The sequence below is a fragment of the Electrona antarctica genome (assembly GCF_951216825.1).
Source record: "Electrona antarctica genome assembly, chromosome: 9".
NCBI classification, from domain to species: domain Eukaryota; kingdom Metazoa; phylum Chordata; class Actinopteri; order Myctophiformes; family Myctophidae; genus Electrona; species Electrona antarctica.
Genome location: NC_136790.1, coordinates 32,652,033 through 32,677,321, shown reverse-complemented (window position 1 = coordinate 32,677,321; position 25,289 = coordinate 32,652,033). Strand labels below are relative to the sequence as shown.

The 25,289-nt window shown below is 41.1% G+C and overlaps 1 protein-coding gene across 2 annotated transcripts in view; it reads left to right on the top strand.

Moving 5' to 3' along the window:
- The first annotated feature begins 18,573 nt into the window (after window positions 1-18,573).
- slc38a3b (solute carrier family 38 member 3b) overlaps window positions 18,574-25,289 on the top strand; it is a 43,371-nt gene continuing 36,655 nt past the window's right edge. Inside the window, exon 1 of one of the 2 annotated variants that reach the window (XM_079509190.1) lies at window positions 18,574-18,836. The gene's annotated coding sequence lies outside the window, so the exon portion shown is untranslated. The remainder of the gene's footprint in view (window positions 18,837-25,289) is intronic. The other variant, XM_079509191.1, reaches the window with a different exon arrangement.

Below are 25,289 nucleotides of genomic sequence, written 5' to 3'. Positions count from 1 at the left end.
TCAGTCAATCAATGAGTTTCAAAGGCACTTAAATTGTAACATACCGTATGACAATTGCACCAAGGATGAGTACCACATTTTGTTTTAATGTAAAAACAGTATAAGAAATTAAGAAATATTTACCTATAGAATCTGTACCTAACTACTACTAGCCTATGTAAACCGACTAGCTAACATAACCCTAAACTTATATTGTTATTACAGTTGGATAACCCAAAGACAATAGGTACCCTAATAGGTGCTTTTAGAAAATATATGTTTGCAAACTAGTTATGCCATATTACAGTATGTCCTTTATTTTTATTTTTTACAATAGCTTACGCACAAAAATGAAATGTAACATGCAGACAGTTAGTGGAAACCTAACACTAAAAACCTCAGACCAGATCTGCACAACTAGGCTACAAGCACATTCTCAGCCTCACACCTTTTGCAAAACACTACACATGTATGTGTTTTGCAAAATACTATAGCACACTTCTCTAGTCTCTACATTAGACACAGAAATCTGACATGATGTCACTTCTTTGCCATTTCAAAGCACTGCCTTTCAAAATCAGGTGTACAGACACTTAGGTGCTTAAATGTGAACTCGCCAATCAGGCATAAGCACTGGAAAGGCAAGAGGTGAGTGTACCTGTCTCTAGAACAACAGAAGGCAGTATTCTAGTAAGAGGAGGGAGAGGGAGGATGAGAACATCCTAAAAGTGGAGTGTTGGGCAGAGGAAAAGTCTGTCCCAGGATGGCTTTGTCATTCAACAAGATTCTTCCCTCACTGTCTGCGAGAAAGAACATAGAATGTAAACAAAGTGCTACAGCCGAAACTAGTTCAATGAAATTATGTGTATTTTCTTTCTTTCTTTCTTTCTTTCTTTCTTTCTTTCTTTCTTTCTTTCTTGTACATAATTCATGCTTTTTATTGTTGTTGTTTATGTACTATACGTACATTTAGTTCTTTTCAGATTATTTTGTGTCTGTGTGCAAATTGCAAACTTTCAAAATGCATGGATGTATTGACTGATTTTACAATATTGGGAAATGTAACTATTGTATTTATTTGTATGCAGTACTGGTCTTGTGTGTTATGTTTGGTCAATATATATACACATATATATTAATGTACATCTACTACTACTAACAATATCTCTGGAAAAAAATCGATCTCAAACTATATCGTTAGAAGAGTGGAAATGTTTTTAAAAAAAGCGTTTTCGATGGAACACAGCAATGTGCAATTAATTTCAAACAGATTCAGATCATATGAACAATGTATGTGCCATACAGTGACAAAGTTGGGCTTTTATAAATTGTTGTATAGTTTTGAATGAAGTGCTTCATTTTGATAAAGATCTGAGGTGCTCTGCTACTTGTGTGAATTGTGTGTAGTGCTTAGATCAATGAGCACTGTTTTCAAAATTGTGCTTAAAGTCATACTATGTAACCTTTTTCTTTCTTTTCAATTAAACAAGTTATTTTTAGAAGCGAGTGTCTGCCCCGATGCTTGTACCAAAAATATATGTATTTATGTATTTTAATGTTAATTAATAGGCCTACAGAGTACAGACCGTTTCTGAAAAGGTTGTTGCCTTCCAAAATATCCTTACACATTATGACTTTAGGCAATAAAAAAAATTAATTCCATTCCTGCCATATGTCATTACAATGTATTGCAAAAATAAATATACAATTGTTTGTACTTCATACCATGTTAATGGACTACAGTTAATAAATCGTGAAACTTGAATGTTGGATTTGTGCTCGGAACATTACTTCAGTTAACTATTTGTGTGGAGCTTCCTTTATGTTTGTAGGCAGCAAGTTGGTCTTGCGATGGTTGCCAAATAGGCAAGACAATTTCCTCTCGGCATCAAGGCTCTTTACCTATGTCAGTGTGGCACAATATGATATTGACATGATACTATCTGACATTATACTGACCATGTATGATAATGACATGATATTGACCATGATACTGACACTATAATGACCATGATACTGACATTATACTGACCACCCGACCCAACATTCAGTAGGATGTCAAGGCTCTGTATCGACAGCCTGAGGGCATTAATCTCATAGTCTGTAATGGGTGTGAAGGGTGTGTGTGTGTTGTCCAGTCCTCAGCTATTTGAGAGAGAGGCCTTCTTTACTGTCTGTTTCTTGTGGATACTGCTGAGTGGCTCCTGGTCCTTCCAATGATCTTAACAACTCTTTCGAGAGGTTTCAGGTTGAATGATGGCACGCATCATGCCAAACCATGCTGTGATGTTGAAGGTTATTATGTGTATTCCACATAGGACCAGCCTCTGGTGGAGTTCTCACTCGAGGCATCACCAATGACCGACAGGTGTTTGCCATCACCACTTAACTCAAAGGCCAATGACTGTCCTGTCCAAAATTAGTAATCTCAGCAAGGCAAATGGCTTCTTGGTTAGAGTGTGTGACAATGTTATCACACGTAAAGATGAAATTACCTACCTAGGTTCCATCCTGGAGGCTAATCTTTCCGGTGATAAAATGGCCACCAACGTAATCAAAAAAGTCAACCATAGAACAAGATTCCTCTACAGGATCTCCTCACTGGTCAACAAAAACACCTTGAAGACCTTAACAGGAGCCCTTGTACAGGGTTTATTTGACTATGCATGCACCTCCTGGTACCACAGCACCTCAAAGGCCCTTAAAACCAGGCTCCAGACTTCCCAAAACAAACAGGCTCCTACTTGATCTAGCCCCCCGAACGCACCTCACCCCTGCCCACTTCGACAGGCTGGAATGGCTTAGGGTCGACGACAGAGTACAGCATCTTGCAATGGGTCTGGTCCACAAGATTCGATACACCACCAAGATACCCATGTACCTGTCTAGATACTTCCTTAATGTTAACGAAGTCCACACCCACAACACCAGAGGGAGTGCAACGAACCATGTACAACCCAGATTCGGCACAAACAAGGGACTAAATTCTTTTCGCTCCTATGCCACCAAAATGTGGAACGCCCTACCAACTGTCATTAAGACATGCGAATCCCTTGACTCCTTCAAAACCGCTCTCAAAGGGCACCTACGGATGGCTGCAATTCGAAACTGGCCCCCGTAAAATCTGAATCCCCCCCCCTTTTTTTCCCCCTCACTGTATATATTTCTTTTTCCCTTTTTACCTCCTTTATGATGAATTCCTGTTCTGTCTATAGAAGTGTCTATTTGTACGTCTCTAAATGTTTTGATGATTTGAACATGGTGGACCCTATTGGAAACAAGTGTAATGCTTAATTGGGTCGTCCACTCACAGTTAACAGCCTTTGTATTGAGTTTGTGCTTGAAATGTACTGTAATTCTGCAAACTGTTAATAAATTCTTCAATCAATCAATCAAAATCCTTATAAGCCCTCATTCAGACCACAATACAGCCCTCACTCAGTGCACAGCAGTCACTCAGTCCACATTATTCTACAGCGCCAACCCAGGCAGCCATGCAGTACTTGTAAGCCTTTACTTCTGTTCTGTATTGACTGAAAATACATTGATCTCAGTTGTTATACTTACTTTAACTTTGCAATATAATTGTTCTATTGTTTGAATTCTAATCGTTAATGTATTCCATTTCTTTGCTTTGTGGAAACCATGGTGAATGGGAAATAAATGCTTAAACCTGTGAAATATACTTTGGTGTCACAAACCTCTCTTTGATCGGAGAAACTTGGGTGGTCAGCTCGTATCCAACTTAACACAACAATAATATTTAATACTAATGAATACTGACCATGATGAAATGTCAGGCCCTGCCACAGGGATGCCTGCTAGGCCCTGTGTAGCGTCAAGGCTCATTCATAGTCTGGATTTTCGGTGGTGGGGTGACCACCGAATACAACATGACGCGGTGAAGAGCAAACCACCGTCCACCGCCCCAGCCCTTCTCTCTGTTTTTACTCACCACCGCTCAACGTTATTTCAGCTCTGGTGGTCACCTCACCACCGAAAATCCAGACTATGAATGAGCCTTTAGTCCGACATTCCAATAATCCAACATTACTAACCCTAACCGCACACGGAAGCCACGGTTGAGTCTTAGGCTAATAATAAGCACTAGTTTAATGTAAAATCTGACATTTAGAAATTGATGAGATGTTTTCTAAATGATATAAGCAACACACATTATAAAAATAAAGATTACATTTTAATTGTGTGTGGGGTATAGGGACCTGCATATTGGCTGGCCCCTGCTCTATAGCAACAATTCCTATCACAATATAGAGCTTTAACCTGTTAACTGAAAACTTTTTGTTTTAACACTTCCTGTAAGTCCTGAAACTGTAATGAAAATTATGAATTATGTAGATGTTTATTTTTTTGTGTTCAAAATATGTCAATCCTTCAAAAATAGCCAATCTACAAGCTCACGTCAAATCGAGACGTGTTGTGAACTTGTATAGAAGTATAACATCGAGCTTAATGTTTATTAATACAAATCTAAATTAAAAGTAAAAAGTAAGTAAAACAGCACAATATTTAGCTATCAGATGTAGTGGAGTAGAAGTATAAAGTATCAAACAGTCAAATAAAGTACTTTAAAAATGTACAGTACTTCAGTAAATTACTTTCCACCACTGTGTGTATTGCTGATTTTTCCTGAGTCACTGTTGACTAAACTTTGGCATGTATCGCTGACCCCCACTTGAACCTCGGTTCCCACCAAAGAAACAGACAACACCGTGTTGTTTGATGTTCCCCATGATAAGGCTTTAAGGGTTACTCATTTTATAAATTCCACTCCTTTATCGTATTGAATTCCTGTCAAACTTTAGCAACTTCCACCTACTGCCACACTTTTAAACCCACTGCCCAGTGTTGTAGTGCTACTTCTAGAAGTGGGGGGACGGCCCATAAGGCACGTGCGCGCAGCGCACACATGCACGTGCATGTGCGTTTGCGTGCGCAACGTGCACAGACACAAGAAACAGCTAGGGTTACAATGCTTAATCGTATCAAAAAAGTTAATGACAAGTCAAAAATCATATTTTTGCCCAAAAAATAATTTCAGACGTGAGAGAAGTGGGGGGGGATGCTCCCCCGCGTCCCCCTCCGCACTACACCCCTGCCACTGCCCCAACGACTGTGTAAACTAAAACAGTAGTTCTGCAATTTGCAATTTTCCATTTACAATTTTACAATTTAAGCATTAGCAGACGCTCATATACAGAGTGACTTACAATAAGCAAGGTAAAGCAAGTTGTAGAGAGACGGTGTAGTGCCTCAGTAAACTAGGATCACAGGTAAACCAAGAAACTAGAATCAGTCTAAACAATGCACACATCAAAATAATAAACTGTACATTGGACATTCTGGCTATACTTGAAGACCGCAAGCAAGCGCACTCATGGGCCTGGCGGCTTTCAGGAACATTTGGAGGGGCTTACGTTCACATATGCCGCGGGTTCTCAAACATTTTCATGTCGGACACCCAAATTGCATATTTGGCAGCTGACCACCATCTGTAAATGTGCCAGAGACTCCCATAAGAGAATTATTTGTGTTGTTAAAAGGTTTCAAAATATTCCAAAATAATTTGCACTTGCTCACTGTAGATAGATGGGCTACTACTGTTGGTTTATAAAGCATTTCATAGTTTAGGGCTAAAATGACTTTCTACGGTACATTAGCGTTTATGTAAAGCATTTTGAATAGCCTTGGCGTTGAAATGTACTGTACAAATAAACTTGCCTTGCCCTGCTCTCTTATCTATTATGGATGTGTGTATTCCTGTACATAAATGTATATGCTACTATAATACTGTATAAATACGCATTCCATCAGCTGGTCTGTGTGTTTGCAGACACAAGCACATAAGTAAAGAATATTTTACAACTAGAAAAAGTGCCCCTCGGGGCACAGGTCTCCACCAGGGCAGGTCAGGTTGTGGCCTCCTGGTGGCGCTATAATAGGCCAATGTGAAAAGGGTGCCATTTCTTCATACGCCTTTGATGGCAATTGGATGATTTGAGGCATTTTGTCCCAAAAATGTGTTTTGCAAAAATCAACCTGTTGGTGGCGCTATAACAGGCCAATGTGAAAAGGGTGGGATATATTCCTCAGCCTAGTAAGAAAATGTGTGAAAGATTTCACGTAAATTGCATGCTGCGTTCATGATTTGAGGCTTTTGTTCAAAACGGGGCAATCTTGCAAACTGTGAAAGCCAATTAGGATGGAATATGAAATATCGGACAGATCCGACTTGAGCACATGACCATAGAGATACTGTGTAACGATTTGTGAGATTTTTGGACAGAATCTGGAGGAGTAATATCAAAAAATGTGTTTTACAAAAGTCGGCCTCCTGGTGGCACTATAAAAGGCAGATGCGGAAAATGCAGGTCAAAGGTTTATCCTTGGCCTCTAGGGAGTGTGCATGGAACGTTTCACGCAGATGGTGCAGTTTTAGGTAAAAAATGTGAAAAGCTGCCTCATGGTGGCGCTATAACAGGCCGTTCTGGAAAATGTGGGGCAGAGGTTCATCGTTGGCATCCAGGGAGTGTGTGTGCAAAGTTTGGCATCGACCAGGTTAACGGTGCCGGAGATTAGCTGTTCACAGACGGACGGAAGGACGGACACACACACGGACGGAGTGCAAAACATACTCTCTCCCCATCCCATGCCTTCGGCCTGGTGGAGACAATAATTGATTGATCACACATAATGGGAATCACAATGGAACGGGTCAGAATAACGGGTTTTGATTTGCTGGTGGAATGGAGTGTGAATCCACCCCTCTGCTTATGTCATTCATTCTTATGGCCGGTGGGGATATGTTTTATGCCTGCTTCTGGCCAGACTGAATTAAATACATTCAGTTATCAAACATATTTATCAAACATACAAATGTTTGATAATTTCACTATTTAAAGCTTCACTATGTCACTTTCTTTTAATAAATACATTTTTATTTTCTCAAATCTGTATGGACCAGAGTACAATATCCCTTGTACAATAAGCCTATCTCACAGAATTTCCCCGCTCCCTTAATACGCCCCCTTTCGGGATTAGTGGTGATAGCGTGACGTCACTCCATAGACGCTACATGTTAACAGAGGTAATTAAGGAAGTCTACAACTTTTGTTTTCTCAAGGTAAGGTTTGTTCTATCTGTTCGAGCTGATTTACCATCTTGTTTGCTTCATAATAATATTGGTCTGTCACATTTTTACATTAGAAAATGTACTTAGATTCTCCAGAGAAAAAAACGTGTAAATGCTAATGTTAAATGACACCACTATTTACCGGAAGTGGGCGTGGAAAGCGGGCTGTGAGATAGGCCTATTGGGGTGGTTGTATTTTGTCTCCATGCTCTTTATTGAGACATTTATCATGTCAAACATCGTCTCATCTCATCTAGACACAGGATGCAGCACAAATTTTGACCTGATGGTCAAGATTAAATTCATCCCCTGAGCAAGCAGGCAGGCTCTATTAGCGCAATGGTATACATTGTCAGCACCTTTCAAGTCCTAGCTGGTGGAAGAAGAAAGTTCCATAGTGCAGCTTTAATTTATTGTTTAATTAAAAATGTATGTGAACCACATAACCTAGCTGACATCCCTATTTTCGTCAAACTTTATCATAAGTGAATGTCAAAAATGATTTGCAATGCACAGTGAGCTCATAGATGGGCTATTTTCCTTATTTGTCATACAAATAAATGGGACTTGTGGTTAAGACTTTTTTGTTTTTTTACATAATCCTGGATATCCTTAACTGGAATCTTTGTTGGCAAGCTTGAAGAAAAGTGTTATTTATCAAAAGTCAAGTTTATTTGTACAGTATGGACCTTAATCACTGTTAAGTCTCAAAGGGAAATTACTGGCCCACAATGAATAATGAATTTTAGCCTATAAGAAAAAAAATAACTATACTGTCTCTCTGCAACTGAAGTATGCGTTTACCTTGCTTATTGTAAGTCGCTCTGTTAATAAACTCAAGGAATCCGTTGGAACTCCACTCCACACTCAAGAGAATGTCCCCGCTACCACCCTTAGATCTCCATACTGTATATGGAGCTGATCTATTCTGACATTCCATATGTTGATCTGACCTGATCAAACCCTGTACACAAGACATGCTTCTTATACCCCATGCCAAAGCGCCAGCACTCGCCCAGCAGTCTACCGTCAACGAGGCTGATGCGGATTATGGTGGAAATATTTAAGTATATCTTTTGTGCAATATTCTAGTGCGAATTGAAAGCAAATGGACTGGGAGGTTATGTTGGGGGGTTCTGTTTGCCTTGCCTCTATGTACATTTTTGTCCTCTAAAGAGATCATTGCTCTCTGGGTCTTTGAGATCAAGGTCTTGACATACATTTTCATTGATCCCCCCCCCCCCCCACCCCTTTTAGGTTTATGACCTCAATTACACCCAAAACAACCTGCACTTTGAACATTCAGTAGATTTTCTGTGGTCTGGGGTTTTCTGTGTTCTGAACTTTTTAGCTGCACAATTTGTCAGCAGATGTCACTGCAGTGTTGAGGGATTTTGTCTGTCAATCATCACCTCTGCATCACCTCTCATCCCCTCTCCCCCAGGAGAGGGGTGGAATTAGTGGACGGTGACATCACCATCCACAGGCAAATCACATAACTTTTTTTGCCTAATTAAATCACAGAAAATCCACTGAATGTTCAAAGTTCCGATTTGTTTTACTGCAATTGAGGTAAAAAAAAATGAAAAAAAGGATGTCACCAGACCTTTAAAGTAGACATAAAAATATAATACATCCGTTTTGGTGCTTGTTTTGTTGATTTCTGCCACGTAATGTAAGGTTCAGGAAAAATGTTCTGAACCTTACATTTGCCTCTGTTACATAATGTTCTCTCTTATGTCCTGTAGTAGTATCCCGTAAGAACTGCTGACTGAGCTGTTATGGTACCGTTCCATTTCCTAGTCATACTCTTTCAGTTCTTGGAAGCACCATATGTATCCAAACTTCAGCCAATGAAAGGTGATCCCTCCTGGGTATTTAAACCTCTGTTTTTATAAAGGCACTATGAAATATCATTCATCTAAACAAACACTGATCTTGAGGTTGTTGGGTTTTTTTTTTGGCTCCGGTCCATGTTGAAGGCAGGTTTTCCCAGTGGTGGAAAGTAGCCTGAGTAGTTATACTTCAAAAATAGCAGCTCTACAAGATCAACATTTTGGGAGGGAAATCTTCAAAACATAATGTGCGTGGGCACGGCAGGGCACTTTAGGTACAGTAGCCTAGTTTAAGTACATTTTGATGCTAATACTTTTGTACCTTTACTCAAGTCAAATGTTGAATGCAGGACTTTTACTTTGTGGTAGGCTATTGCGACTTTTACATAAGTAGCAAATCTGAGTACTTCTTCTACAACACTGTAGGTCAGGTTCCATGTTGCCAGGGAGCAGCTGTGTCCTGGGGTGGCACAGACAAAGGACCTCTGTGTTCAAGGTGTTGGTTTGTACAACTCATCAGACAGGCAGCGGAGCATCTGTTTTGCTAAGGAGCAGGAGTCAGAGTTTGGTTACAGATGTCCTAACACATCATATACCGACTATTGATGTAGCAGGGTTTCCGTAGGCTCTCTGTAAATTCCTATATAGTGCCATTCAAGGTCTCTTCTGGAAAAAAAGGTATGAAATGGACCCACAGCCAACTGTGAGCTTGGTTATACTGTATCTGTTGGTATCCACTGTGAAGCAATGGTGCAAAGAGCACACGGTAGAATTAGGTTAGTGCACTTTAATATTGATCAGATCTATACTTCTCTATACGTCTCTTGTGACAGTCCATGGATATAATGAGTCATTACAAAAGTATGAATTGCAAAACCTTGTAACAATTTATATTTATAGCCTAGGCCAACACTGTTTGGGAACATAATGTTTGCCCCTCCAGTTGTGCAATATCTGCTGTACCATTGAGTAGTGTGCAATACACACATAGTAGTTGGGGGGGGCAATGACGTCTGTATGGGCATAAAAGGGACACAGACAGACAGACAGATTAAGAGATCTCTATATTTCGGGAACATGCCACCACAGTGCCAATATGATGTCTGAAATTCATATGGAAGCCACGCTGGTATTAAACCCTGTCTAAATGGGCGGCTGTGGCTCAGGAGGTAGAGCAGGTCATCCAATGATCCCTGGGTCGGGGGTTCGAATCCCGGCTCCTCCTGTGCACATGTCGAAGTGTCCTTGGGCAAGACACTGAACCCTACATTGCCTCCAATGAGTTGGTCGGTGTTCATTATAAATACTTTCATGGGATGGGTGTATGGAAATGATGGCATCTTTATTTTGTTTGTTCCTTGCTTCTTGGGGGTACAGTACCTGTATCGTGAGAATGAAGTGGTAGGGGATGGAGTTTGAAGAGGAGAGTCTTCTTGTCTGGGTTCAGCTTGAGTTTGAGGTGTCAGTGAGATGTCAGCCAAACATGCAGCGATATGCACTTGCACCTGCATGCCAGAGCGTGGTTTTTGATTCATAGGGGGATTTTTGATTGAGCTCATATACGCCCACTACCTCCCTTGGCCAAGAGTGGATGCCTTGGGATGAGCCGGATATATTCCATTTCCCATGCAGGACACCCAGCTTCAAGTTCCAGGTTACATTTGCTTCTCAAACGGTACTGAATCATTAATTTGAGGGACTGCAGGTACAGTCATTCTGCTTCTCAAACGGTACTGAATCATTAATTTGAGGGTATGCAGGTACAGTCATTAATTTGAGGGTCTGCAGGTACAGTCATTAATTTGAGGGTCTGCAGGTACAGTCATTCTGCTAAGAAAACTGAAAGGTAATTGAATACCGGTACCTTTCATACAGAAACACTCACGTCAAAGCAGATTAACCATTTATTGCAACAAATGGAATACAGTTTAACTTGGCGTTACAGGCTACGCTCTGGGGGACGTTCTCTGAATTTTGTCACAGCAGCATGCTAAGCAAAATCAGGGAACATTAGCAAACCCCCCATCGTTTTTGGCTAGGGTTACTAGGTTAGCCAGCCTTCATCCAATCAGGATGAGTGGGGCCTTCCTCCAATCATGATCGAGTGGGGGCGGCTTGAGTCATGCAAACTTGACACATACAACTTGAATGCATTTTAACATTAAAGCCATAGAACATTGAATCAGATTAACATTGAATTCTAGTTTACTTTAGAGCCATGCACATGAGAATTTCACTATTTAGCTTGAATCAGCAGACATAAATTCACAAGTATTTGAGTCTATTTAAACAGACCGCCTTGTTTGAAGTATGGAAGTGTGACGTAAGGATCAGCTGAGATGTGAATGAGGAACAGGAAGCTAGGCTGATTGATACAATCAGCTGACTGACAGTTGATTACCGCTGAGGCATGCTGTCAGGGTATTCAGGAGGACTCAAATGCAGAAAATAGCAGGCAACAGGCAGGATGCAGATAACTCAGTCTTTACTTAATTTCTCAAAAGGCAGAACAAAAGTCAATACCATAGGTATCACATAAAAGGCAAACAAGACAAGGCAAAAGGCAAAATCCAAAAACTGGCAGTCGGCTTCAAAGTCCAGGATCAGACAGGGAAACAGGTGGTTCAGGCTGGAACAGAAAACAGGAGTTACACTGTTTCCACACCTAAGCGCAAAACGGTCGACAGCCGCGCACTTCTTAAGCTGTGCGCAGCTTATTTTCCGAGTTTTTAGACAGCTGGTGGATGGAAATTAAGCTCCACCTCCGCGGAAGACTTGCGCGGAGGAGAGCGTTTCCGGGAATCTGGCCGTCGCGCAAGTCTTCCGCGGAGGTGGAGCTTCTTTTCCATCCACCAGCTGTCTAAAAACTCAGAAAATAAGCTGCGCACAGCTTAAGACGTGCGCAGCTCTTTAGATAGTGTGGCAGCACCTTTACGACGACAAACTGACAAATGGGGATGTTGAAGTTCACTTACTTAAATAGCCTCAAACTAATTAGAGCAACAGCCAGCAGGTGAGTAGAAACAGGCAATAGGCTGAACACTGATTGCTAGGAATGCAGGGGGGCGTGAACACAGAGGCCAGGTCTAGGGAGGATTCCTGACACATGCAAACTAAAGCTGGGCCTGTGCTTCATTTATACCTTATTACATAACCGGTCGTTATTGTAAAGTGCTACCCATTATTATATAATGATAATATTTTATGTTGGCATATCAGTACACATTAGGGGCCACCCAGGCATGGAATGCCCTGACCCCCTCCCTAAAAAAATGCAGATCACTTACATCTTTTAAACAGGCCTGAAAATCTAACTTTCAGCAGGCCCAGTGGAGAGAGAAACACATATACAGTGTTTTATTTTTTCCTGTAATGATATAGATTTTTTTGTTGTTATTGATGATATTGATTTTTGTTCATGGCATGTCTATGAGTTGATTGAGGGCCTAAATGGTGCTGGTGCTATGCCAGTGTTTGACATAGCTCTGGTCCATAGCTCTAATGCGTTTCATTTAGAGCTATGTTACTCTCAACTTCCACCGCTCACATGAATGCAGACCAGCCTCTCCTCTTTAGCGTAAATAAAAATAACGTTTTTGCTACTCACCAAAACAAAGGCGGGTTGTGTCATTAGAAAGCCTACTTTCCTTAATGGAAGCACTCTGAGCCCCCCACCACACGTATAAACGGTACTTTTTGGCCAAAAACTACTAAAGCTTGGCGACATTGTTGTTGTTGTTGTATTTATTAGACATCTACATCAGTATGACACTTGAAACAAAATCCCCCACACTGCTTCCTAGGTGGCAGCCAGACCATTGTTTGCAAGCTATTAGATGTAGTGTACACACAGTATGGATGTTTCCATAATAAGGAGAAACCCAACATTATCGCCGTCTCTTCTCTTTATGTTTGTTTACAGTAATTACACTAAGTTGAGTTCAGAAGAAGTAAAGATCCCGTGTCAAATATTCCGGGCGTGTCTTTGAACAATAAATATTTTATGTGTGTCATGATGGACTAACATGACACAGCTATTCAACAATAGTTGTTTCTGACATGGTGCCAATTTCTTTCCACGTTCATTTCATCAGGTTGTTGTTGGCACAGCCGCATGCCAGCAGCTTCTCCATTTAGTAGCAGACCCTGCATCATATAGTGACTATCCATAGATTCCAGACACATACTGTACTGTAGACGGAGGTGTCAAGGAGATTATCATTCAAGTCAGAATGTACAATGATTTTGAACTTAATCACTTAACCCATTAAGACCTGAGGCCGATTCTACAAATGCCTTCTAAATGAGTAGTTCTCAAACTGCCAAACATTCCTAATAGTGTGTGTGTGTGTGTGTGACAAAAGTAATTCTATGCTTACTGCGTTTCTGGCGGGCTCCATGTTAATTGTATGTCAGTATCACTCAAAGAATGTTTTTTAATTCACTTTTTTGTTATTATACTGGTTAGCGTCACCCTCATGCAGTATACACTATAAATTAAGCTTTTCTTTAATCAAGCTTAAAGAAAAGTGACATCAACCAGGTCATTCTCAAACACATGAATCCACCCCATTTAGGCTTCGATGACATATGGTAGGCATATATGATCGTAAAGCATTAAGAAAAGTTTAATTAAAGAAAAGTGACATCAAGCACGCCATTCTCAAACACATTAATCCATCCCATTTAGGCTTCGATGACATATGGTAGGCATATGTTCGCTAAGATCGTAATCTAAAATAGAACTTGTTAAAGCTTCAACCTGAACTCATGAATGCAATTATATTTTAATCTATCTGTATGGAGAGTAAGTAGCCTTGCCAAGACATGTGGCCCATAGATCAGGAGCCCATCTCCTAGTGGGATGTTGATTCACAGATAAATCCCATGGAAATTATGCTAGTATGTTGCAGGGATTTACCCTGGGCCTGAATCCAGCCCTTGATGCTAATCAAGGCATCAGGTACCACTTTTATAGTCTTTGGAATGTCCAGGTTCCATCCTGGAGGCAAATCTTTCCGGTGATAAAATGGCCACCAACGTAATCAAAAAGGTCAACCAAAGAACAAGATTCCTATACAGGATCTCCCCACTGGTCAACAAAAACACCTTGAAGACCCTAACAGGAGCCCTCGTACAAGGTTTCTTCGACTACGCTTGCACCTCCTGGTACCAGAGCACCTCTAAGGCCCTAAAAACAAGGCTCCAGACTTCCCAAAACAAACTGGTCAGGCTACTACTTGGCCTCACTCCCCGAACCCACCTTACCCCTGCCCACTTTGACAGGCTGGAATGGCTTAGGGTTGACGATAGAGTACAGCACCTTGCAATGGGTCTGGTCCACAAGATTCGCTACACCACCAAGAGCATGTACCTGTCTAAATACTTCCTTAATGTCAACGAAGTCCACACCCACAACACCAGAGGGAGTTCAACAAACCATGTGCAACCCAGATTCGGCACAAACAAGGGACTAAATTAATTTCGCTCCTATGCCACCAAAATGTGGAACGCCCTACCAACAGTCATTAAGACATGCGAATCCCTTGACTCCTTCAAAACTGCTCTCAAAGGGCACCTACGGACAGCTGCAATTCGAAACTGGCCCCCGTAAAATCTGAATCCCCCACCCACCCCTGTTCCCCCTCACTGTATATGTTTCTTTAAATTATTTTCCCATTTTACCTCTGATGATGATTTCCTTTTGACTATATAGTGGTGTATATTCGTACGTCTCTAAATGTTTTGATGAATTGAAAATGGTGGGCCCTATTGTAAACAAGTGTAATGCTTTATGGTGTCGTCCACTCACTGTAAACAGTTTTTGTATTGAGTTGTACTTGAAATGTACTGTAATTCTGCAAACTGTTAATAAATCAATCAATCAATCTGCCGGGGGATGGAATCCCCCACCTAAATTCTTCCTGCAGGATCAATATAATCTGGATTGCATCTTGGGTGAGAGGTATAAATGTGGTCACAGGTTGGCTGCAGCTTTAAGAATAAATTAGTTTTCTGTGGAAATATCATCATCATACTATAATTCACTCAATGTCTGAATGTTTGAATGTTTGAATGTCTGAATGTCTGTCTGTCTGTCTGAAACACTGTCGTAGCTCCTCACTGCCTGCACCAATCACTCCGACTTTTCACACAAGCATTGACCAGAATATTGCGGAGGTCTTAACAAAGCCCTTTTTTCAATTTAACAAATTATTAATTAATAAAAAATGTATTAGTGAATAAAGATTTACCATCGACTTACATGGGAAACTGCAAAAACAAACATCAAGTCTTTTTTCCCTCAAACCGTCAGAGCTACAGTTACAACACTTGGATGGGAGGTTCATAATAATTATTAAATTAATCAGTCCTCAGGATAGTTTTCCGCCATTTTGACTTTTCTTCAAAACACACTTTTTGCTCTTCCACCTACAGCTTTTGTGCAAATCTCACAAAAAACAGTACACATGATCTCTGGGCCTGTCCGATTTAACCACCACAGGCAGAATTTCTGCCTGTGCCACAGGCAGAGTCTGTATCGTTCGGCTGTAATCGGCGTCCAAAGTTAGTGGGAGGGGCCTGTTTTACAAAAATGACACAAATCACCAACGGAATGTCCAATCCACCCCAAATTTCATTCACATGTCGAGGGTGTCTTAATCAACAGACAGCCCAAAGCAATTCCATTTTCATCCATAGGGGACGCCGCAAATGCGGAATTTTAAAACATTATTGCAAAAACATGCTTTTCTGGGGATAAATCCGCTATGTTTGCCATAGCGTAGCCTACGTGCGCTATAGCGAGACAGGACTATTCCCTCCCAATCAGTAATGTGATCTATTACATCGCATTACCTACACTGTACATCATTTGGTGTTCATATATTCAGAAGGGCTAGTTCAATTAAATCAATTAGTAAACTAGCCTATTACAGTCTGTTAGTCTGTCACATCTGACAACCTCTGCTCTCAGGTCAAGCCATTGTTCCATTCTGGCTCTCCATGGGACAACTGTGTCTATCTGCATTCCAGAGACACATTCCCTCATAGGACTTTTTTTTCATAGGAAAATTTCAGCGCTTGCCAAATTGATTAAGTCATTAGGTTGATCAAATGAATATAAACTGGGCTAAAAGGAAATGGAAAGTTCAACATCAGATATCATGACATGTGATTGTCAATTATTTAATGGCTCGATTGACGGCACCCAGTAACATGGGGGATAGAGGGTAGAGCTCGCACTTGCTTGGGCCCAATATATTTGAAGATCTCATCTTTCAGCCAAGAGGGAAGTGGAGGAAGGAAGTGACATCAAAGATGATTACAGTCATTCAACACGTATCTTTGAGCTAGACAGTTACTGGTTGTGTGCTCCAGATGGTTTTTAAAAAGCCTTTTGCTTTTTATGCTGTGCATCTACAGTATTCTCTGCCAAATCCCTTGACTGATTGGTTGAATACTTTATTAACAGTTTGACAGATGTATACAAAAGGATGCTAAAAGGGTAACCCAAAAAAGCCTAGTCATTGAGATGTTGAGACAAGCAATAACATATTCATATGCAAAAACACCATATAAATCCCAAAAGTCCCGTTGGGGAAAAAGTCCCGTTGGGGAAAAAGTCCTGTTGGGGAAAAAGTCCCGTTGGGGAAAAAGTCCCGTTGGGGAAAAAGTCCTGTTGGGGAAAAAGTCCCGTTGGGGAAAAAGTCCCAAAAGTCCCGTTGGGGAAAAGTCCCTTAGGAGGAAAAGTCCCTTTGGGGGAAAAGTCCCTTTGGGGGAAAAGTCCCGTTGGGGAAAAGGTCCCAAAAGTTCCTTTGGGGGAAAAGTCCCTTTGGGGAAAAAGTCCCTTTGGGGGAAAAGTCCCTTTGGGGAAAAAGTCCCAAAAGTCCCTTTGGGGGAAAAGTCCCTTTGGGGGGAAAGTCCCTTTGGCGGAAAAGTCCCAAAAGTCCCTTTGGGGGAAAAGTCCCTTTGGGGGAAAAGTCCCGTTGGGGAAAAAGTCCCAAAAGTCCCTTTGGGGGAAAAGTCCCGTTGGGGAAAAAGTCCCAAAAGTCCCGTTGGGGAAAAAGTCCCAAAAGTCCCTTTGGGGGAAAAGTCCCGTTGGGGAAAAAGTCCCAAAAGTCCCTTTGGGGGAAAAGTCCCGTTGGGGAAAAGGTCCCAAAAGTTCCTTTGGGGGAAAAGTCCCTTTGGGGAAAAAGTCCCTTTGGGGGAAAAGTCCCTTTGGGGAAAAAGTCCCAAAAGTCCCTTTGGGGGAAAAGTCCCTTTGGGGGGAAAGTCCCTTTGGCGGAAAAGTCCCAAAAGTCCCTTTGGGGGAAAAGTCCCTTTGGGGGAAAAGTCCCGTTGGGGAAAAAGTCCCAAAAGTCCCTTTGGGGGAAAAGTCCCGTTGGGGAAAAAGTCCCAAAAGTCCCTTTGGGGGAAAAGTCCTGTTGGGGAAAAAGTCCCAAAAGTCCCGTTGGGGTAAAAGTCCCAAAAGTCCCTTTGGGGGAAAAGTCCCGTTGGGGAAAAAGTCCCAAAAGTCCCGTTGGGGAAAAAGTCCCAAAAGTCCCTTTGGGGGAAAAGTCCCAAAAGTCCCTTTGGGGGAAAAGTCCCGTCTAAAAGTCCCTTTGGGGGAAAAGTCCCGTTGGGGGAAAAGTCCCGTCCAAAAGTCCCTTTGGGGGAAAAGTCCCGTTGGGGAAAAAGTCCCAAAAGTCCCGTTGGGGAAAAAGTCCCATTGGGGAAAAAGTCCCGTTGGGGAAAAAGTTGTGCTTTCATGTGAAATGAATTCTGCAAACTGTTAATAAATACTTCAATCAATCAATCAATCAGCTATTTGAAAATTATAATTAAAGTTCACAATGCATCATAATTCAATGCATTGTGAGCATATAGAGCAGGGGTGCCCAAAAGGTAGATCGCGATCTACCAGTAGATCACAAAGGCTGTGCAGGTAGATCGCACATGACATGCCCCTAAAGAATATTTCAATTAAATATATAAAAGACAATTAGACTTGAATTAAAGGTGACTTGATTGATTGACATCAAAAAGCACCATGTCAGCTCTAATCCACAATGCAACATTTTGTTTTCAGTTTTGCTGTGCACAAACATCGTAACATTATAAATTAAATACAAAAAACCCTACCTATTCCATTTCTCCCCCTCTTATTTCCCATTCCAACTTCCAATTAAGCACCGCTATTATAAAGCCCCCTCAGGTACATATTTAAACTATTGTCAGGTGCTCTCAAGTAAAAAAAAAAAAAAGGGTGGGCACTCCTGATATAGAGCATGTAGATCCGCAAAAATGGGGGTGGGTGTCTTTTGTTATTATTATTCGGAATATAGTTTTTTAAACAAACATTTTAACAACACTTCTTATGAGGGGCACGGTGGCACCGTGGCCCCACAATATTGTCAGATGGGGGTCCGGGCCAAGCTAGGCATAGCTATAGGCCTACTACCGGTACATACATTTGTGGGTGCATGTATTTCACTGTCACTGACATGAAAAGTTTGAGAGCAGTCAGAGCACCAGGAGAAGAAGCACTCATAAAGTGACGAGAGGCTAACGAATAAAACAGAGGCAGAGGAGGAGGCGGATCTAAAAAAAAAAAAAAACATACGACCCCACACTTCAGCTTGAGCTGCTCAATGCGACCATTTCTCTCTCAGTCCACACACTTTTCCCCTGAGGTTGAGAGAGCCAGGCTCCGTGTGCGCCACCGCGCGCAAAATATATACAAGATTGTAAACCCAGAGGAAGCAGACAGAGGAATCTATACACTCAAGGAGATCGTGATTGGAACACATTTGTGAAATTGTCAAGTTATTATTTCCACTAAACCAGTGGAATTAATCTGAAACCAGCGGAGAACCACGAGCCATTGGGTAAGAGAATACATCTGTTGCGTTATTTTGGTTCCAACTTTGACATTTTTCCACAATGTGATGCAATGCCAATGTGTCTGCCATGCATGATGTTCTGTTTTTGTCACGTTTTTCTAGCATAAAGATGCGTAGACTAGCCTATCTTTGAAACATAATAGTCAACGTGCGTTTATATAGCCTAAATTACACTAAATGACACAAAGGCGATAGGAACGGGAAATGGGTGTTGAATGGCTATCTTTATAGTACCAATTATCGAACTATTTCGATCTATAGTCTCTGATCTATCATCTATGACGGATTGGTTGTTTCCTTTGGGGGGATAATCAATGATCCCCCTGCAGCGAGCGCCAAGCGCAGATGTGACCACCACCAGATCACCATGTGCCTGCCTTGGAAGGAGTTGTCATGCACTCATGCTCATTGTTCTTCACCACTGGTCTTTGTGTGCAGAAGCATTGATATGGGTAATGGGTTAGTCCAGTGAATTTCAATCTTTTTCATAGGACGTCCCCAGTTTGATATGCATATAGTCTACGAACCCCATCCCCATCAGATATATTTATTTAAAATTGACCCGTGAGGGTCAATTTTGGACCCCTGGTGGGTACCTGTACCCGACGTTGAGAAACATATTTATTTGATATAGGACATCTATTAAGTCTGTGTTGGAATAACTGCAAATAGACATAGAGCAGGAGGCAGGTTTATTTTTGCATAATGATTAATGTGCTTTAGGCTACTAAAATAGACCAACCAGCAGCTTCATCTCTGAAAGTAGCCTACACTGATTATTATTTTTTTGTATTGCATGTAGGCTAGCCTACTATAACTACATCATAACACAATTATGGTGATATATGACAGTCAATCAGTCATTGACAGAAACTATTGCAATAGGTAATTTTAATTTAAGAAGTATTAAAGGACACCCTCACCCATTTTCAACATATCTTCATATAATTGGTCCTCACTAATGCTCATTTATAGGGTAACATTTTTGTCTCATGTCTCCGAGGAGTGCTGTGGACAGTTCAGGAACCGGCCTACCAGTGACATCATCATTGATGATGGGGTAGTGTCCAAGCTAATAGAAATGGAAGGCTTTATTTTCCTGGAAAGTTAGCATGCTATAATGGAAGCCATTGTTCTCGTGTTAATAAAAATAGAAATATATTTTTAAATGCTTTTGGAAAAATATATCTGTCTGACGATTGATGTCACTGGTAGTTCTAGCAGTTCTTTGAAGTGTCCACAGCCCTCTTATGTGACACAGACAGAGTAGAATGTTTTGTTACCATTTTAATATGAGCAGTAAGGACCAATTTACGAAGATAGGTTGAAAATGGGTGAAGTCAAGTATGTTGAGAAGTAGTATCTGATTGGTATTTGATTGAGTCGAAACAGATTTGAGAAGTGTCATTGGATTAGGACCCTTTATAGGTGATACATAGTAAATACATTGTGTAAATGTAAATTGTGTACAAGTGTATGGATTCTTACATTGTGCATAGATGGGAGTGGCACTGTTGAGAGTGCTGCTTTAAACGAGTTTGATTGTTCCACATGTGGCTCTGCCATTTACCAAGAGTACAAGAAAGATGCTGTGTAACTATACGTTTGTGTGGGTGTGCTATGTTTTTGACTTTGGCCTCTGTCTAAACACCAACAACACCCTACATGAGAGGCATCGTGTCATGCAGGTTCACAAGGGTGGTGGGCTGTGGGTTAGATAAGCAGGAAGGAGTCATTGACCCCAGCTAGGAGGAGAAGATCAAAGCCAGCTGACCAGGGGACCGTTACAGGTGGATGGTAGCTACAGTAGATGGGGCCCTCTAGCTGCATGGGAAACATGGGGGAAACAGCCAGCTGTGGTCATCTGTCAGATACAGTTCTGCAAATATCTGTACTGTAGCATGGAGTCGGAACAGTGTTAAGTGTCAAGTATACTGCAGAGTTTATTATTATCATCCCCCCCCCCACACACACACACACACACACACACACACGCAAATAAGCCGTAAATAAGCATTGAAGTTGGACCTGACCTTGCCATGTGCCTGTGTTCTATTTATGCGTTTTATTTACGTCTTTGTTGATACTCTGTGCTGCAAACTTCATTGTTTTGGCCGTTGATGGAATTTCGACTAGTTACGCAGCCTGAAATTAACTGATCTACAAGCTCACAAAACGTGGCATTTCGTTGTGAGCTTGTAGATCGGTTACATATGTCTTACTTTTCCGTCTCGATGACACATACAAATACTGAACTATTCTAACGGAAGGGAAACTAAACTGTCAGTTCAGCTCAAATTATTTGATTAATAAGCTGATATGTTACCAGTGGCAATGTCATTGCAAAACGTGACTGGCAGATATCTCATGTCACCTGAAACCATTAAAAATCCTGTTCCTTCTCATGTGATCTGTTTCTTCTATAAACACGCTGTATAAGTAGCTACACTGACAGACTTCACAAGACTATCAACAAAAATATTGGCACACATGCAAACAAATGCTAGCCTCTTGACTTTGTTTTAAATGCAGTTCAAGGCATTGGTACATCATGGAACGTTTGGGGGAGGAAATTTACATTTGATATTGCAAATATAGCCTGCATTTATTCAAGGCTAAGTATTCTATAAATATATAAAGTAATCAATAAACATATTGATTACTTAGCTATTTAATTATTTATGTTTTTTTTATGTGAGTTTTTCCTTACTGACATTTTTGTTCCTTACAAAACACACTTTTGATTCTACTGGAATCAATAATAGTACACCCCTGTCAGGTGCAAAGAAGTGGCTTGGACTCCTCATGCATTGAAGGAAGAATGAGGTCAGTCCGTTGCTCTCCCCTGGTTGGCAGAGGGAGTGTGGAGCCCAGGATTACATTAGATAATTGATGCTGGGTGAAAAAATGGGTTACAAAATCGTGGGATCAAAAAAAGATTCTCAAGGTGGGGTCCAGAGACGCGGGGTTGGAGGGGCCCCTCAGCTACTTGATAGTTAGTTAGGAACCAAATAATGGACCCTTATGGAGTTGTAACTCTGAGAGTGAACAAATGGAAGATTATACAGTATAGATTGAGGTCCCAGAGATTTAAAATAAAAAATGTGAATGTGAGTCTGGCCTATATCAAACTGGGGGTCTGCAAAATGAAAAAAGACTGAGAATCACTGTGCTACAGTTTCTAGTGAGTTTCAGCTGTGTCTGATCCTGTGCTGTTCTTTGTCTCTGCTTTTCACCTTCTATTATGTTTACAATTTACACGCATATGCATAGACACATGACGTGCGGTGCCCTGTCGGAACCTCCCATGATGTGCTGCATCACAACATGAGGCTGGAATAGCATGAAGTCACGTATCACACTGGCTGTCATTAATGTCATCCTGTTGGCAGGGTTTAACTGGTTAAAGCTACATTGTGTGAATTTCCTCTTCTACCCCGGATTTGAACCAGTTTGCCTGTGTGCTGACTTTTGTACCATTGAGCTAATAGAGTCTGCCTGCTTGCTCAGGGGATGAATTGAATCTTGACTATTAGGTCAAACTTTGTGTCAGATCCTTCCTGTCATCCTGTGTCTAGGTGAGACACTGGAACTCACCTATGCTTTTTATGGCATAGGCAGCTCCCGGCAGGATCCACCGAGAGAAACTAGACACAGCTGCAATGCATGAGACTAATTCATTGGAGTCACACAGAGAGAGAGAGGAGTGTGTGTGTGTACTGTGTGCGTGCACTTGCGTCAATTTTGACAAAGGTGCAGACAGAGAGATCGACGTTTGCGCTACTGTATGCCGAATTGAAGTGACACAATCTAAAGCCGATTTATTTCACAAATGCGATCTTTACTGTGATTTAAGTGATCAGATCTGTGTGTTCAGACTGATATAAACAATGTCAACCCAGAGGAAGTTATGCAGGAACGCCTACTGAGTGGCAAAAAACTACTTTCTGGCCTCAACAGCCCATACATCCACACAGAAAAGTCATATCTGATTGCATTAAACAATGTTAAACAATGTTAAACTCACTTTAAGCATGCGCATGCCCTCTATAAAAGAGTAGGGAGACAAAATACAAACCCAATTGTAGGTTATATTGTATTAACCCACCAGTATCCCACCATACAGATACATATTGTTTTAGTGCCCCTTTAAATGTGTAATTTATTATTTTTTGTTTTGAACTAGCACTAATAATATACACTTCAATCCTGTACTGATTGACTCAAATAACCTGTGCTGAAACCTACACTGGCAACTGAATTCCCCCCACAAGATCAATTAAGGTCGGTCTGTCTGTCATTCTATTTCAAAATCTGGCCATTGAGCAATGACAATGTAGTGGAACTGAGTGAATTAAGTTCATAGAATCATTTCCGGAAGGAAGATACATTTGAATGTTAACTTGTACAGTATAAAGAACAGCTTGCCATTACAACATCAGTTAGATCTGAGTTGACTCATTACTTTTTTGTTTGTTTGGATCAAAATGTTTGCTCACAAAGAAAGAGGCCTTTCTTCTGACTAGGCATGCAGAGTTTAGCAGATTTTGGTATAGACCACAATTCAAAACATCACGGTAATATTTGTATATTATTTGGCTACTGTATTATTTGAGTTTTGCCAACACAGAAATCTTGTGTGGTCATATAATGAAACCTCTACTATAAATACACCGTGCTTTCTCCTCAAATTTTACCATCAAATTCTATAATCGTTGCATCCCTACCTCTAACGGCGGCAGTGGCTCAGGGGTAGGGTGACCGGATGGAAACTGCAAGGTTAGTTCGAACCCAGGCTCCCCCAGAAGTGTCGAAGTGTCGAAGTGTCCTGCATCGGTGTGTGAATGTGTGTGTGAATGGGTGAATGTAATGCACAATCTCTGTAAAGCGCCTTGGATAAAGGCGCTATATACATGCACCATTTATCTAAAAACATTTATTATAACTCAGACATTCTAACTGGCTTAAAACATTTTTGAGTAGTCAAAAAAGTTCAACAAGTTCAACAAGCAAACAACACTTTTTTGTGTGACATGTTGACTTAACAGAGTGAAAGCGCACATAACTACCATGGCCACAGTGGAGAATGTTTGGGTCAAGTGACTGTCAATATCGTAGGACACAACCACATGTCCCTCTGTCCCCTGCACTGCGGGCACGTGGCGGATAAGCTGGCACTGCCTGGCTCTCTGTCTCTCTCGGCTGAACCTCGTGCCTGTTCTGGACACTGAACTGGGCACACTCGTTTTCATGTGCCCACAACGGGCCATCACCCATTACCACCACCCCTGTCCCCATGACACGTGCCTTGTGCTACCGCCAACCATCTCGTGACAGAAGATGAACCACTTAAACCCCTCTATTGATAAAACGGACCTGAGTTGTAACTGTGCCTACTTGGTATTTTGTGTGTATATATACACAAAATCTTGTGTTGCAGATCTGCTTTTTTTGGCGGACATTCCCCCCAAATAGTGATGCTGGACGGTTCAAGAGGTTAAATTGGAAATACCGGCAAAGTGCTTCTCACTGCCCTGAAAATGACATTTGGCTCTGTGTAACTAACTTACCGGTAGCTAGTTCAGCCAGTTAGCCAGTCCAGCCAGTTCTGACCTAAATATTGATGTTAGACCATTCTCTCAGGAAATGCAGTTTTAAACATGATAATGGTTATGTGACATGAGCCATGGGTCATATCTCCTCCATAGTGCTACTGCTAATGGAAACCAGAACAACTCATAAATTGGATAATGCAGTGCTTCTCTCGTCCAACAAATAAATTAACCTGAACCTGAACCTGTCCTGAAAATCACATTTCGGCAGATAATAACTTTTTTTGGCAGATAATAATAATTTTCCCCAAAACTATATTTTGGTGAATATAGCAAACTTAAAAGCGCACCGCAGATGTGACGTGTTCTGAACTTGTAGATCTGCTATTTTCGGTCTGCAACTATAGCATATTAGTTGAATAGCAAATTAACTCAAGACAGCAATACCCATATTTTAGAGATGCTCAAAAATCTAAAAATACAATATAACATTTATTTTAATACATTAACAATGCATATGAATAATTATGCATATATGCATAAAAAATTAAACTGGCATAAAGTAGCATGTGAGTTCAGTGGTTTTTGCCACTCACATCTGGCCAGGCACAATTATATATCATTTAAGTCCAGTGACCCAGAAAGGGACACAGTCCTACATCATCACTCTCTTGGGCATACATGCCGAATCTGTTACTCAACACAGTGTCCCACACTGGACTCAAGTCAGTATCATGTAAGGTGACCCGCATTGTCCTTATAGCTTATAGAAGTGGTAATAGACATAGAAATGTTTCTCAAACTGCAAACAATGTAATGTAAAAGGTATGCATGTTAGATTACATATTTCTGTCCAAGGAAAGGAAATATGTGTCAATATGACTAG